The sequence below is a fragment of the Phalacrocorax carbo genome, chromosome 22 (assembly GCF_963921805.1).
Source record: "Phalacrocorax carbo chromosome 22, bPhaCar2.1, whole genome shotgun sequence".
Classification (NCBI taxonomy): domain Eukaryota; kingdom Metazoa; phylum Chordata; class Aves; order Suliformes; family Phalacrocoracidae; genus Phalacrocorax; species Phalacrocorax carbo.
The window spans coordinates 2,728,062-2,742,551 of record NC_087534.1 but is presented as its reverse complement, the minus strand read 5'-3'; positions in this window follow the sequence as shown (position 1 = coordinate 2,742,551).

Genomic DNA, 14,490 nt, shown 5'->3' with positions numbered 1-14,490 from the left:
CTGGTCCCCAGGGTCCTGAGCCCCTCTTTGGCCTGTTTCCCCAGCGGTACCTGCTGGGTGTCCACATACTGCTGGGACGGTCATCTTTAGCATCACCCAACCAAGCGTGCTGGGGTCTGTGTGCCGGCCACACGCAGGCAGGCTGCCCGTGAGCTGGCCTCTCTGAAGCATCCCCCATGGCTGGTGGGGTGGCAAAGTCAGGAGTTTGCAGCTCCCTGTTCAGCAGAGGCCAGGGGTGATGGAGAGAGCTGCCTCCAAGTCCTGGGGGGCAAGTGTTGGGGGACCCCAAAGAGGATGCGGCTACCAACACTTGGGACTGGTGGTCCTGTGTCATCAGCCCTGGGAACGGCAGCATTTTGCTGCCCTCTAGTGAGGTCTGGCAGCCGGGCTCCCTTTGGGGTCCCCACGGCACTGACACCTCCCTTTGGGCCCCCCCTGGCAGGGGCACAGCCTTTGGGGTCCCTAGGGCAGGGCACTTTCCTGTGGGATGGTGGCACTTTGTGGTGGGACCTGCTGTCCCTGGGTGGTTGTTCCATGTCCCGCAGCAGGACGGGTCACCAGCTTAAAACTAATTGATCCCCAAAGCAGCTGGGCTTGTCTGCCCCTTCCCACAGCCTTGTGGGACCCCACCGTATCTCCCTACCATGCCCTGGGCTGCAGGGTGCTGTCACCAACGTGTCAGCCCCAGCCACCCCTTTCCTTTGGGACCTGCTCTTTGCCAAGCAGTGAGGAGACATTTCCCCTGACTTCAGCCCGGGCGGCTGTTGCTGCATGTAAACAATACAAATTAATTAAAAGGAAAATCAAAACTAGGCACATTTATAATTAGATAATCCACAAGGCCCTGGTACAATTAATTATGTTAATTGGGCCCCCTGCACTGTGAAGGCTTGCAGGGGATCAGCGATGCGACGCAGCAGGCCGCGGCATGGGGTTGGGAGTGGAGGGGCCGCGGGGATGCGTGGTCCAGCCCTGCCTCGGCCGGGTGTGCTGAGCTCTACTCCCCTGCCGTGCGGATGCGGCCGGGAGCCCTGTCCCTGTCATGGGGGCCGGTGCCCGTAGCCCATTGCATGGCTGTGCAGACACAGCCCTGATGGTGTCTGTCTGGGGATGCTCATCCCCATCCCAGTGGGTTTCAGCTGAGGGAGGTTTCCCATCCCCAAGGTGTTTTATCTCCTTGCTCGTGGTGCCCCAAGGCCAGGCTCACCCCTTGCAGCTGGCCACTGTGTTCCACACCAGCTCTCTTGCACGCACCGGGAGCGGGAGTTCGCCCAGCACCAACCCTCCCGCCCATCTCCATGGCTGATGGAGCTCCCACAGGGCGTCCCTGTCCTGGGGTGCAGAGGCAGCCGCTGGGCTGGGAGCCAGCCAGGGCTCACGCAGGAGCAGGGCCACGACGGGCGGCCTGAGGCTGTGGGGTCCCGGCAGAGCTGCCCGTTATGGGCAGGAGGATTATTGTCCTGGGAGGAGGATTTCCCTGGCAGCAGCTTCGGGGCGGCAGAGGGCAGCAGCAGGCTTGGCACGGCGGTGCCCGCTGCATGCAGCTGCAGTGGTGCCATGCAGGTTGTGCCTCCCTGGGGTGCAGTGGGTTTTGGGTGCTGTGCAGGCTGTGGGACAGGGGATGAGCACCCCAAGATGTGCTGGGTTTCACATTTCCAAAGCCCCAGTGTTGGTTGTGGCAGGTGAATAGTTCAGCTTAGAGAATGAAGCACTTCAGGAGCATGTCTGCAGAAAAATGAGGGTTAGAGCTTCCCTCTGCTCTCCCCTTGGGGGTCTGATCCATCCTCTTTCTGCTCAAGGACAGATGTGGGCACAGCGGGATGTGTGTGGGGGTGCTGCGTGGCTGCTGGCCCCTGACGCCATGCGTGTGCGTGTGTGCAGGGGCCGTCTGGGTGCCGAGATGGGTTTTTGCAACCTGGCGCCCTGAGGAAGAGTCTGTTGCATCCCCAGGGAGCCCCCAGCAAAGGGCCGAATGGCTTTGGCTGGCAGGTGCCACCGGGGATGCTGCGAGCACCTCCAGCATGCTCCCTTGCTGCCTTCCCCTTTCTTTCCTCCTTTTTTCCCCTTTTGCACCTGTGCAGGCAGCAGCATCCCCAGCTCTGGCAGCAGGGACGGGGATGGCCAGGATGGGGCTTGGGGTCTTCCCTGCCAGCCCACACCCCTGCCCTGCTCCTGGTGCTCTGTGGCTGCTTGTGCCGGTTGGGAGAGGACCCCGCACTGCGTTTTCCTGCTGCTTGATGGTCTTTTATCCTCTGGAGTCCCATAGGGAAGCGCAGGGACAAGGACATCAGATATGTGCAGGCGGTGAAAGCTGAGAGGGGAAGCCATCCCCCCCTACTGAGAGTGGCTGGGAAGGTCTTGTCCTTCCCGGGGAGGAAAATACACTCTGCCATGGGGTGTGGGTGGCTGTCACCGTCTCTGTCACCCATGGGGCTCCTGCCTGGGCTGGGGCATGGAGGTGGCATTGGTGGCAGATGTGTGGGACGGCGCTGTCCGTGCGGGAAGGATCAAGGAGCTCACACTGAGATGGGATTCACTGAATGGCATGCTGCTGCAGTGGGAGCTTAGTGAGGCGAGGCTGGGTCTGAGGGGAGGATGGAGCTTATTAACAGGCAGATGAATGGAGGCTCCTTCCACAAGTGCCACAAATCTGGGTGTTAAACGGCCGCTGTCTGTCAAGATTAGGGCTGACACTTAGAGCCTGACAGGGGAGAAGGTTTTGGGAAACCTTACGGGGCTCAGGACACGCGAGCGAGTTTGTCTTTTGCAGCGATACGCATCCATCACCACCTGGGAAGCGCCTGTTTGTTAATCACAGCGCTGGCTGCAGCTCTTCCCTGGCACTGGGCTGCTGCAGCAGGAGAGAGGCACGCACGGCCCTGCGCTGAGCCGTCTTCTGCTCCGCGTGGGCAGGAGCACCCACGGAGGCACGTGCGGGCACGCACAGCACCTGTATGGGCACGCACACCCTGTCTACACGCCTGCACGGGCATGCCCTCCTGGGGCAGCTCCGGCTGCGCTGTCCCTTTGCCCATCTGCTCCCCACGTGTGGCTTCCTTCAGGTTTGAAGCTTGTCTTGAGCCTAATGATTGCAAATCCTTCCCTGGGGCTGGGACCTGGCCGGAGCAGCTCTGATCTGATCGAGGCCCGGGCATAGTCTGAAAAAGCCCATAATAAATGGGGGGTTTGGGGGTGCACAATGGGGCATCAGCTCGGGGCAGTGGTCACCCGCTCCTACCTCTGTATCTGCTTTCTCTGTGCTTCAAAAAATCCTCAGGTATTCTGAGAGCTGGGAGAAGAGTAAGCCCTGGGGGTGCCTTGAATTAAAGGGTAATTGTTCCATATTTTCTAACTTTAAATAAAAGAATAAAAATAACCCCCCCCCACAAACCTAGCCTTTTGCACCAACCTGCCAGGAGATTTTAGCACAGGGGCTTTATAGTCCAAAACACCATAAAACGGGAGCCTAAATTACCTAGCTCTCACTTGAAACAATTACAGTTTTTATCTATGGATATTAAAGGAGATGATTGTTCAGTGTAGTTAAAAAAATCTTTTCCTTTCTTTATAATTTAATCTTTATGGACCCAGGGAGAGCAGGTGTACGGGGCTGGCAAGGCTCCCGAGCTGGGGCTGAGGGATGGGGAGAAGGGTTTTGGGGAGGTTCACGGGTGCGTGGCTGCTGTAACGAGCGGAGAGGCACCGAGGGGCTGCGAGAGCATCGCTGCCTCCTGTACCCGTGCTGGGGCTGTGCCCCTGCAGCACCTCGGCTGATGGGCGCCAGCTCCCTGCCGGCTGCCTCCAGAGCTGTTCCTTCCACTGAAATTTGGGCATCATTGGAGGAAGGTGCTCTGGTTCTTGGAGCAGGGTTTGGGCTGGCTGCTGCTGAGCCGTGTTGCTGCACAGGAGCGCTCCTCTGCTGCTCCAGCACGGAGGCGGCCGGCGGGGCTGGGAGCTTCTCCAGGCTGGGTCAGTACAATCGCTTCTTGCTGAACCAGGCAAGGATGGCTCCGGGTTACGCAGCCCTGGGATTTGGGGCTCTGGGAAGTGTCCTTCCACTGACTTTTGATTTAGGGGCATTTGTTCTTCTAGACCTTCCCAGCTTTCCTAATCCCCAGGGGAGAAAAGGGCTGGGATAAAGTTTTAGGGATAGGAAGGATCCTGGGGTGGCCACCCTGGCCCCACGGTGCCGCTCCCGGTGCCCAGACACCACTGCCCTGCTTCCGCTGCTCTAATCCCAGGTAATTGGATTTAGAGGGAGTGCTGTATCCAATTACAGAATCCTAATTAACGGACCAAAGTTACAAGTGCGATGTGTCTTGCTTTCAGCAATTATGATTAATTTTGCCAGAATACACATGCAGACGTTGATTACAGGATCTGCGGGCAAACAGGACCTGAATGCTGATAATTGAGCTGTCAGCGAGGAGGCACTTCGTGGGCTCGCCGGGGTGACGGCCACAGCCCTGGGGCTGGAGGGTCTGGCTGCCGCCAGGCCAAGGACCACAGGGCAGAGCCAGGTCCCTGCCAGCTTCTCCATGGGGTGAGGGCATGTTCCTGCTGGCTTTGGGAAGAGAAGCAGGGGTGTGGGGCATAACCGGTGCCCCGGCCCACGCGTGGGGATGCGTGCCTGCTCCATTCCTGGAGGACCAGCCTGAAGCCCTGGAATTCCCAGAGATGCCCTAGAATATTCTCATGCATTGACACACCAGACACGGGGAGCCAGAGGAGCACCCCTGTGCAGTGCATCTTCTTTGCTGCACCAGCACAAGCCCCTTGCTGGGGTTTCCCACCGCAGGAGCTGGTCTGCCTTTGTTGGTTGCCTTACCAGGCTCGAGTGGCTCCGTCTCTGCTCGGGCTGAGCTGTGCTGGCAGCAAGGTGCAGCCGAGGCGATCCCAGGGAGGGCTGGGGGAACACCCAGCCGCGTGTTGCCTTTGTGCTGCGACAAGTGCTTGGCTGGGAAGCTCCGCTGCACTGCTGCTGCAGAGCCAGGTGTCTGCCCTGCAGCATGGGGGGCTTTCATCACATTTTCTCTCCTTTGAAAAAAAATAAAACCCACATACTGTCCAAAATTTACAAGTGCTTGAGAAATCTCCATTGCTCCAGTGGTCCCTGGGCTTTGCCTGCACCCGAGCGCTTGCTGGAGCATCCAGCATCGTGCCTGTCCTGTGCCAAGAGCAGCTTCGGCTACGTGCTTCCCTGCCAGGCATCATCCCGGTATCTATGGCACACGCAGCCCCGGTGAGGCGGCCGCCCCGGCCGAGGAGAGCACTTCTCCATGCTGCGCTGTGCCTTATCACTCTGTTTGCTGTTGCTTATTATCTTGTTCCCAGGCAGCTGCGAGTCTCTAGCTCGGGACATTAATCCAGCACAAGCCAGAGGCTTATCCAAATAGGGAATCTTCCTTGGTGATTTTTAAACAAAACTTGATAAATCCTTCATAAAAGAAAAAGGGCTTTCATCTCCAAAGGGCCCATCTCGGAGCTGATGAGTGATAAGAGCTCCAGCACTGCACATCTTCATTTGCTGCACGTTTTCTCCCTGGGAGCTTGGGCTGCACACATTTACTCTGTGCTCTTGCTCTTGTTCTCACTGCAATTTTCCGGCTATTGCAGCTTGGTGGAGAGGTCCCAGCCTGGGGACTGGCCATGGGATGCCGTGCCCCGGGCCTGCAGTGTCCCTGGAGGGCTGGGTTTTTGGTATTAGGGCTGGCAGGAGCTTGGGGACCCACAGGTGGCCCCAGTGCCCAGGGATGTGCTGATGAGCAGGGGGGATCTTATCTTCCCTCCACCTGTGCCCGGGGAGACCCTGTGATTGCTCCTTCCCGGGGACATCCCCATGGCTCTCTGCCTCCTGCCAGCGTGGCGAGGGGGGACATCTGCCCCTGCCCCCACCAGCTGCCCTTCTCGCCCATCCTCAGCCCTCCATCCCCTTCCATTTCTGCTTGGCCCTTGGCTCTGCCGTGCCTGGGTTTGGGGCGGGCTGGGACGGGGCGGTGATGCCGAGCGCGATGACAAGCACCAGCCTGGACATTTCTTGGCTGCCGCGGTGGCCGAGGGCAGGGGGCTCGCACTGCCCTTTGCTGCCCCGCAGCCGCTTTCCCCTGACGGTCTGCTCCTGCCTGGGCGGTGGGGAAGCTCCGAGTGGAGTCTCCAGTCGGCACTCGGAGCCACAGCTCCAGCCTCTCCCACCTCCTTTTGTTCCCAGCCCTCGCTCCCTTCCTCCCTTCCTTCCTCTTCCTCTCCTCCCTCCAAGTCCCCCGGCTCCTTTGACGCTCATGCGGGGCTTTGATCTCCTCTGGAAAGCCCCTTCCTCATGCTGAACCAACTAGAGCGCCTTGGCAGAGACTTATTAAAATAGATGAAGAGCTCCCTTTCATCGCCACAGCGCTCCGAAGACCTTTCTCCACTGCGAGGCTTCAAGCGAAGCCGTCTCCCTTTCATCGCAGCGCGGGCGAGGAGCTCACCAGGCTGGAGACCAGGAGCTGCTGCTTGCCTTCCAGTGAAAGGCTGGGGGATCCCAGCCCTCGGTGAGCCCAGCGTGGATGGAGCAGGGCTGCAGTGCATCCCTGGCAGCTCCGCACCCGCCACAGAGGGATATCAGAGCGCCTGGCAAGGACGCGGGCACATGGAGACACGCCAGGGAGGAGCATTGCTGAAACGCTGGGGAAAACAGAAAGGAAACGGGAAGGTGAAGATAAAACGATCCTGGGGAAATAAAGAGAAAGGGTTAGAAAGCAAAAGAGAAGGCAGCAAGGGTAGCTGCCCCCCTGGGCAAAGCAAGAGCTTGTTAGGCCTTTATAACAACGTGTCTGAAATTTGCTAAAATATGAATAATTAATCCTCCTCCCCCCTGTGGATTGGGCTCTCTGTGCACTTGCTGCACTGTGCGTTTCTGCGGGCGCTGAGCTGCCACTGGGCTGATCAGTGGGGGAGCCCCTGCCCTGTACGGGATGTGGGGACGCAGGGTGTGGGGGTGCGGGGATAAAGGGTGTGGGGGTGCGGGGACGCAGGGTGTGGGGGTGTGGGGATGCGGGGACGCAGGGTGTGGGGGTGCGGGGATAAAGGGTGTGGGGATGCGGGGTGTGGGGATGTCCTGGGGCGGTCTCCTGAGGGAAGCGGCCCCGCTTAGGAGCCTGCCTTCCCCCACGAGCTAAGGGGGGAATTGGAGGCAACAAGTGCCAGGGCAGCCTGTGAGGCCACAGGGGCCCCAGGGGGATGCCGGGGCCAGCCGTGGCTCCTGCCCTTTCCCATGCTGGCTCCTCCAGCTCCATCCCCACAGAAGCCAGCATGGTCTTTGGGGAGCTGGCGTGCCAGTGTTTTCTGGGCAAATATTTGCCCAGACCACTAAAATTAGGTGAATCCTGCTAATTACAGCTAATTAACTGCCAGGTGGGCAGCCGTTGCCCTGCATGCCGCAGCCCCGCCATGGGCATGCCCATGCTCAGAGCAAGCACGGTGGCTGCTGCCGCCCCAGCGGGGACTCTCCCCAAAACCTGGTGCTCTGCACATCGCATCTGCCCTCCTGGGTGAACGGCAGCGCCGAGGATCGCGCTGCGCTGCTGCCAGGGGAGAGCCGGCAGCCGGTGAAAGCCCCGTCCCGCTCCGGCGGCGAGCCTCCGCCGTGAGGCCCCGGATGGCAGAGACTGTGCTGAGCCCTTAATAAGACGTGATTCACACACTGTGCTTAATTAGCAATTCAGTTAACGGTTTGTAATTCAGGCTCGACCCTGATTGCATCCGAATGCTACTTTATTTCTTCTCTGCCGCTTGCATTCTGAGCACTAATTATGCCTCTTTGGATGCTAATTGCTTCCCAGCCCTCTGCCACTGTCTTTCCCGAGCAACATTTATTTTTCATGCGTCCATGTGTTTAAACTAATAAAAGCCGGGGATGGGGGTGGGAGGAGGGAGCTGCGTCAGTCCAAGGCATTGCCAAGATCAGACATCCCAGGAAGGTGAGCTGGGACATGCAAGCGCTGCTGCTTCCTTTGCCACGTCTTTGGTGGGGAGGAGGGAGCGTGGGAAAGAGACAAGCTGCCCTCTCCTCCTCCTCCTCCTCCTTCTCTGGCCCTATTCTGCCTCAAACCTCTCTGTCCTGCCCGGGCTCATCTCCCTTCTCCATGGGGTGGCCAGGCTGCGGGTCCTGGCGCAGGCAGGGATGCTCCTTTGCCACCAAGGCCGATTGCTCCCTGCAGGCCGCTGGCCCCATCGGGGCTTTCCAGTGCAGCAGGAAACCACCCGAGCAAAGCAGTCAGGCTGGGGATGAATGTGGACACAGGACAACTGGTTCCCCGGGCGGCTCATTCTGGGGCAGGCAGGAGGTGCCCGTGGAGGGCGCAGGGATGAGCGGCTCCAGAGCCGACGCGGTGAGGCTGCGGGCTTGGCCCTGCGGTGCGGGGACAGGGCCGGGTTGTAGGCAGATGGCGGGATGTCGTCCCCATTGCAAGGCAACAGATTGGGGATGCAATTACAGCAGCGAGCCAAGGAAGCAGCTGAGACTCCTGATTTTTGGCTGCTGAGCTTGGGTGGCAACAGGGACAGAGCAGAGGGGACAGTGCAGGGACCTCTGCTGCCCACAGCCCCCCAGGGTGACCCTCCCCAGGGCATCCCCCTGTCTCTGTTCTTCTATGCCTGGCTTGTTAGAGGGGATGGGCTATTAATGAGCCACCTGAGCACACACAAGAGCCTCCTCTGCTTTGTGCTGTCTGGGGAAGGTCCCTGGCCACGCAGCCCCCGGCCAAGCCCCTTCATTTCCCACGCAGGACCCTGGGTTCCCCATTCCCCATCCTCCAGGAGCCTGCACAGCTCCCTGCTCCAGGCTGCTTTGAGGGGGTGCTGCACATAGGGCTTAAATATTCCAATTTCTACCTCTTCTCCAGGGGATCCTGCAGCAGCTGGGTCCCTGCATGGGACCAACAGCCCCAGGCTCTGGGGAGGTGAGAAACCACAGACCCAATCACCCCCAGACCCTCTGCTTTGCTGCTGCAGGGCTTCCCAGCAAACCACCTGGCTGGGAGCTGAGCCCTCTAAATTCATTGCACATGTGCTGATCAAGGTTTAAAAGCCAGCTAACTGTAGAACGAACCTGTGGTGGGTTCACAGCTCTCTGCTTTGCCAAGCTGCTCAGGCGCTGGCTCCAGGGAAGAGGGCTCCCACCGAAGGGACGCAGACCCCCAGGACCGGCAGCATCCCTGCACAGCCCCACCGAGGGGGCCCAGCACACAGCCCGTGGCTCCCCAGGAGCCCACCTGCACCAGCTGTACTGGGAGTGCCAGGATTTATTGGGTGGGTAATTGATTTCTGCTGCCCTGGCCACCAACACACCTGAGCACATCAGGCAGGGCCAGGGCAGCAGCTGCTGGCTCAGGGGAAGGAGCTGAGCCACGCCACGCCACGCCAGGGCCCTGCACTGTCCATGGAGGAGCAGAACTGGTGATGACCATGGCCAGGAGGGGTGAGTCCAGACCACTTCATGCTTTGTGCCTCTGTGCCTTAGTTTCCCTGATATGTACCCAAATACTCAGGCTTCCCAAAGCTGGGAATCTCCTGTTAGGAGAAGAAAGAGCAAATTTGCTGTGAACTGGATTGCAGCACCCAAATGGTGCCAGGTGGGAGTGAGGGTGAGTAGGACCCCCTTGAGTGCCTGGTTGGGTGCTGGGGCTCTGCAACCTTTGCTGGGGGGTGCAGGGTGAGTCCCCCTCGCCCCTGGCTCGGCCAGCCAGCAGCCAGGCCTCCCCCAGCCCCCCGGTGCAGCCTTCGCCCACGAGATGGAGGTGTTACTGTGCCTCGGCGTGGGTGCAGCGTGGCTGCCCCGGTGTTTGGTGTTCGCCAGCTGCGTCCGCGCCCAGCTCTGGGCACGGCATGCGCCGCTGCAGGGGTGACCTGCGGCGAGGAGGAGACACGAGCCTCCCGCTTTCCTCTATTTATTTTTCATGCTCATCTTGTTACGACGAATGGAACTGGCTCCCAGATTTGGGCTTTTATCTCTCTGGCTGTTTTTTTTTCTTGCCTCTGCTTTGCATTAGTGCTCAGCACTCAACTGTCGGGGTCACCAACAAACGTAATTCTCCCGTCCTTGCTGGCATTCTGGGGTATGGGTGGCCACCCACCGGTCCCCAAAATCTTCGGTGGCACCAGGGGATCTGGGGTTGGAGCACAGCCTCGGGGCAGCCAGGACGGTGGTTTTCGGGACCCCAGTGTGACCCAGGCTGGTGGCAGATGTCGCGTGCACGGGGCAGGGGCGTGCATGGCACACGTGTGTTGCATGCATGCCGGTACCCTTGGACCCAGTCCCACCTGTGGGGCCCACAGGTGCTGGTGGGAACCCATGGGTGCTGCAGGGAGCTCAATGCAGGCGTCGGGCACAGTGCAGAGCAGGGGAGCCAGAGAGCTCAGAGGCGACTTTTATTGCCCTTGGTAATGACTATATCACTAACGGGTATTTAATTAGCTCAGCCACTCTCGTTAATGGTATTGCGGGACCGTGAGCTGTGGTTAAGACAGCGAGCGTGGAGCGTGCGATGTGTCGGGGCGCAGTTAAGCCGCCTGCCTGCGCCGAGCAAGAGCGAGCAGCCAGACCCGGCGGCTGCCAGTCCTCTGCGGTCCCACTTCTCACTGCAGCTTCGGGCTGGCCTTGCCCCGCTCTGTGCCTCAGTTTCCCCGTGCACCGGGGCGTGTTTGGGCTGTGGGGCCGGCTGGTGCTGGGTGTGGGGGGAATGGGCCATTTTGGGGCTGTGCTGGGGTGGCTGAGGACACCCGGCATGCGGGGGGGTTGTGGTGACTGGCTGAGGTCATGCTGCTGGCACCACGCTGCAAGGGGGGGACCCTGGCGTCCACCCCGTCCCCCCTCGCTCCTGCCAGCCCCTAGGTGCCCCCAGCACCCCATGGACGGGACCTGAGGGGAGATGTCCATGTTTTCATGCCTCTCCCGGTGCTGCTGGACCCGGTGGCACAGGAGGGCGAGAGTCGCCGGTGCCAGAGGAGCTGCTTGCCATGGGCCAAACCCATTAGCATTTTGACTGGTGTTTCATGAATAGTTAACAACGAGGGAACCCGCAGAAGGGTCCCGCAGCATCGCTGAAAGAATTAAATTAATCTCCTTGGGGAGATGCAGGCAGAGATGGGCTGAGTGGCAGCTGTCAATCTCCCAGCCCAGGCAGGGGAGTGGGTGCCCTGGGGTATTCCTCGCCAGGAAGGATGTGCCGGTGTGGGGCTGGGGCTCCTGCTGAGCCCTGCCAGCACTGCGATGTGCCAGACCGAGGGCTGTGGGGTGCAGGAGGTGGGCACTGACCGGCAGGCACTGGGATTTGGAGCTGCGAGATGGGATTTGTGCTGGTTCGGACTGGGGAGCTGGGATTTGGGCAGGTTCGGAGCCTGACACCCGACTTCGGGTGCAGAGGGAGAGGTGACCTGCCGTAGTGCTGAGGATGGACGCGGCTGCGTGCAGTCGACGGAGGGTTAAATGGCTGATGGGATGGGAGATGCCGCCTCTTGATTAGTGTCTGCATTGCGGGACATTAATGCAAAGTATTATTAAGCAGCAGTTTCGCAGGGCTGCCCGGGTGTCGGTGGGGCCTGACGGTGGAGGCGAGTGCCGGCTGCTCACCGGTGGGGTCGTGGCTAATGGCAAAACCCCTGCCCAGTTCTCCAGGACCACTTTTGGGATCATCCCACCATGGCTGCAGAAGAGCCCACGGGCGCTGGCGGCAGGGCTGTGCGTGCACCTGCGAGCCTGGCACTCGGGGATATATTGACGCAATAGTGTTTACTTATTTAAAATATTTGGCAGTCAGTGAGGGAGCAGAAGAATGTAAAATCGTATTTGCATTGGATTCCTGCTGGATGGCCCCACCACCCCGGCAGCGACTCGCCAATTAAATATCCATCAGTAACAAGGAAAACAAACTCACGGATCCCTAACACTCCACATTAAAAGTTAATAATACAGCCAGCACCTGCAGCAAGAGAGGCAAATTAAGAGCAGCACTTGGAGTAACACAGTAAACGGAGGAGGGAGCAATTAACAACCATAAAAAGATGACGAGAAACAATTAGGAGGAGGGGGGAGTGCAGGCACACACGCACGTGCGCCGTGGAAGTCGCCGCGCTGCCGGCAGAGCCGTGCCGTGCCCACGGAGGTGCCGTGTCGGATGCCTTGGTGTGCCTCTGCCTTTGCCACCACGCCGGGAGTTCCTGTGGTGCTTTGCCGGGTCCCCGCTTGCAGCCCCCGGTGCGGAGGCCTGCAGGGCTTGGGGTAAATCCTGCCCCTTCCCCTCGGCTGCAAGGTGTCCAGCTGCGCCGGTCCCTGGTTGGGACAACCCCACGGACCCCCGAGGTGCCCCTGGCCCCCAGCACACGCAGGAGTGACACCAGCAGCTCTGGCTAATTGCCGCCGCTCCCCTCCCCAGCTCGCATCGATCCAATATATTAAGCTATTAAATTATTTTGCTGTTTCAGAGCTAGGTCAATAAACGCTGAAGCTATTGGAGGGAATGACCTTTCCTGCGGGCTGCTCTTGGGCATGAAACCCGCATCGTCACTGACTGGTGCGGGCTTCAGGTGCTGCTCTGGGATGTCTCCTCTCCCCCTGCTGCCTCTGGGATGTCGCCCCTGGAAAAGGCGGGGGCTGAGGCTGGTCCTGCAGCACCAGCTTAGCTTGTAGCTGCTGCTGGGGTGGTGGGATCAGGCAGATGCTCCCAGCCCCGTGCCAGGCACCAAAACAGCTGCAGCCGGTGGCGGGGCAGGGTTGGGGATGCTGCCCTGGGGTGTGACGGGCTTTGTGGTTCGGGAGCTGGTGGGGGCACCTGGGGAGTCACTGTCCCTCTAGGCAGTGGGTTTTCTGTGCCTGAAAATGATACATAAAGCTGGGAGAGAGAAAAGGGGGTTCATTTATCAGCATTCGCCTTAAAACGAGGGCAGAAGGAGGAGGATCAGGAGGGGGAGCCTGGCCTTGCATTTGCACTGCGACCGTGGCACCATTTTACCAGCTTTTTGCCCCATTTTGGGGATCTGGACCACTCCTTGTCCCAGCAATGGGATGGGACCAGCCCCAGCCTGGCTGTGCAACTGGGGAAACCGAGGCACAGTGCTGAGGAGGGCACCTCCCCTATTTTGGGGGCAATGTTGAGGTTTTAAGGGATTTGCTGTGAGTTTGGGAAGCATTCCCAGGGAATTGGGCCCACACTGCAGCCCATCACCATCGAACGTGGGGGTGTTTGCTGGTTTGCTCAGCCCAGGCTGGAGGAGAAGCAGATGTAATAGATCCCGGTGACACCAGGACTGAGCAGGCTTTTGATTTTCCAGGAGTTATTCTGAAATGTGGGGTTTTTTTGCTGTGTGTTTTTTTTTTTTTTTTTAAATTGGTTCTATCGCAGTCAAAAAGGGAAAGCTGATATCTCTGAATATGCAGGAGAATCCTTCCTTGCAGGCTTTAAACAGAAAGTAAAATGTTTTACTTATTACAATAGAATATTATTAGAACCGCACCAGCAGGATGGAGACTGTCGCTGCTGGTGTAGCCACAATGAAAGAAGAATAAGATCGAACCCTGAAAGCCACCCGAAACCTCAAAGCCAAACGGCTGCTTCCAAGCCCTGACTTTTTCCATTACAGATATATTTTTGGAAAGCAAAAAATTTCCATTTTAGAGCATTTTTTGATCAGACAGATTACCAAACCCCCTGATTTTGGATGAGAAAAGTGAGTGTCTGGGGGGGGAAGGTTAGTTAAAATAACCCCTGGTTGCTCCAGCTTCCACCCAGCCCGCAGGAGCCACGTCTCCATCTCAGACCCTGCCAGGCTGGGGGGAGATTGGCTTATTAATAAACTTAACGAGATGAGTAACATTGGTGGCCACTAATAAAACGAGAGCAATATTTCACCGCTGGAATCTGAATTACTGTGTATCACCACCACTTACCGTTCCTCTAAAGCTTTATATCTCCAAAATGCTGTAATGTCATTAGCAACTAATTGATTTTTTGCAACATCTTGGCGAGATGGAGAAGCAGGATCCTCGTTTTGCGGCGAGACAAATTGACTGCCCACACAGCTGAGTTGGTGCCCGGCTCTCCCAGCAGCCTGCGGCACGGCCGGGGACCCCTTGCCGGCTCCCAGATCTGAATTTTTTTCCCCCATTTTTCCTGGATTTCAGCATCCTGGCTGTACTGCTTGTGGGGAGATGGTCTGGGAGGGGTGGGAGCGAGGTTGGCTTTTCCATCTCTGGTGCTGGAAAGGGGTGTCAGGGCTTGGCAGGGAGCAGCCCGGCTCCCCGGCATGCGATGTGCCACGCTCTCCGTGCCCAAAAGCCGGAGCCACGCTGGGGATGTCCCAGCTCCAGCACCAGCCGGGTGCCCTGGCACGAGCCCGGCCGCCAGGATCTCCAGCAGTTCCCTTTCCTCCAGAAACCGGGATTTATGCCAGTGAAACAGGAAGCCAGAGGGAGAGATAAATTAGAATTATTTTTAATAAAATGGGGATCATTTTTAA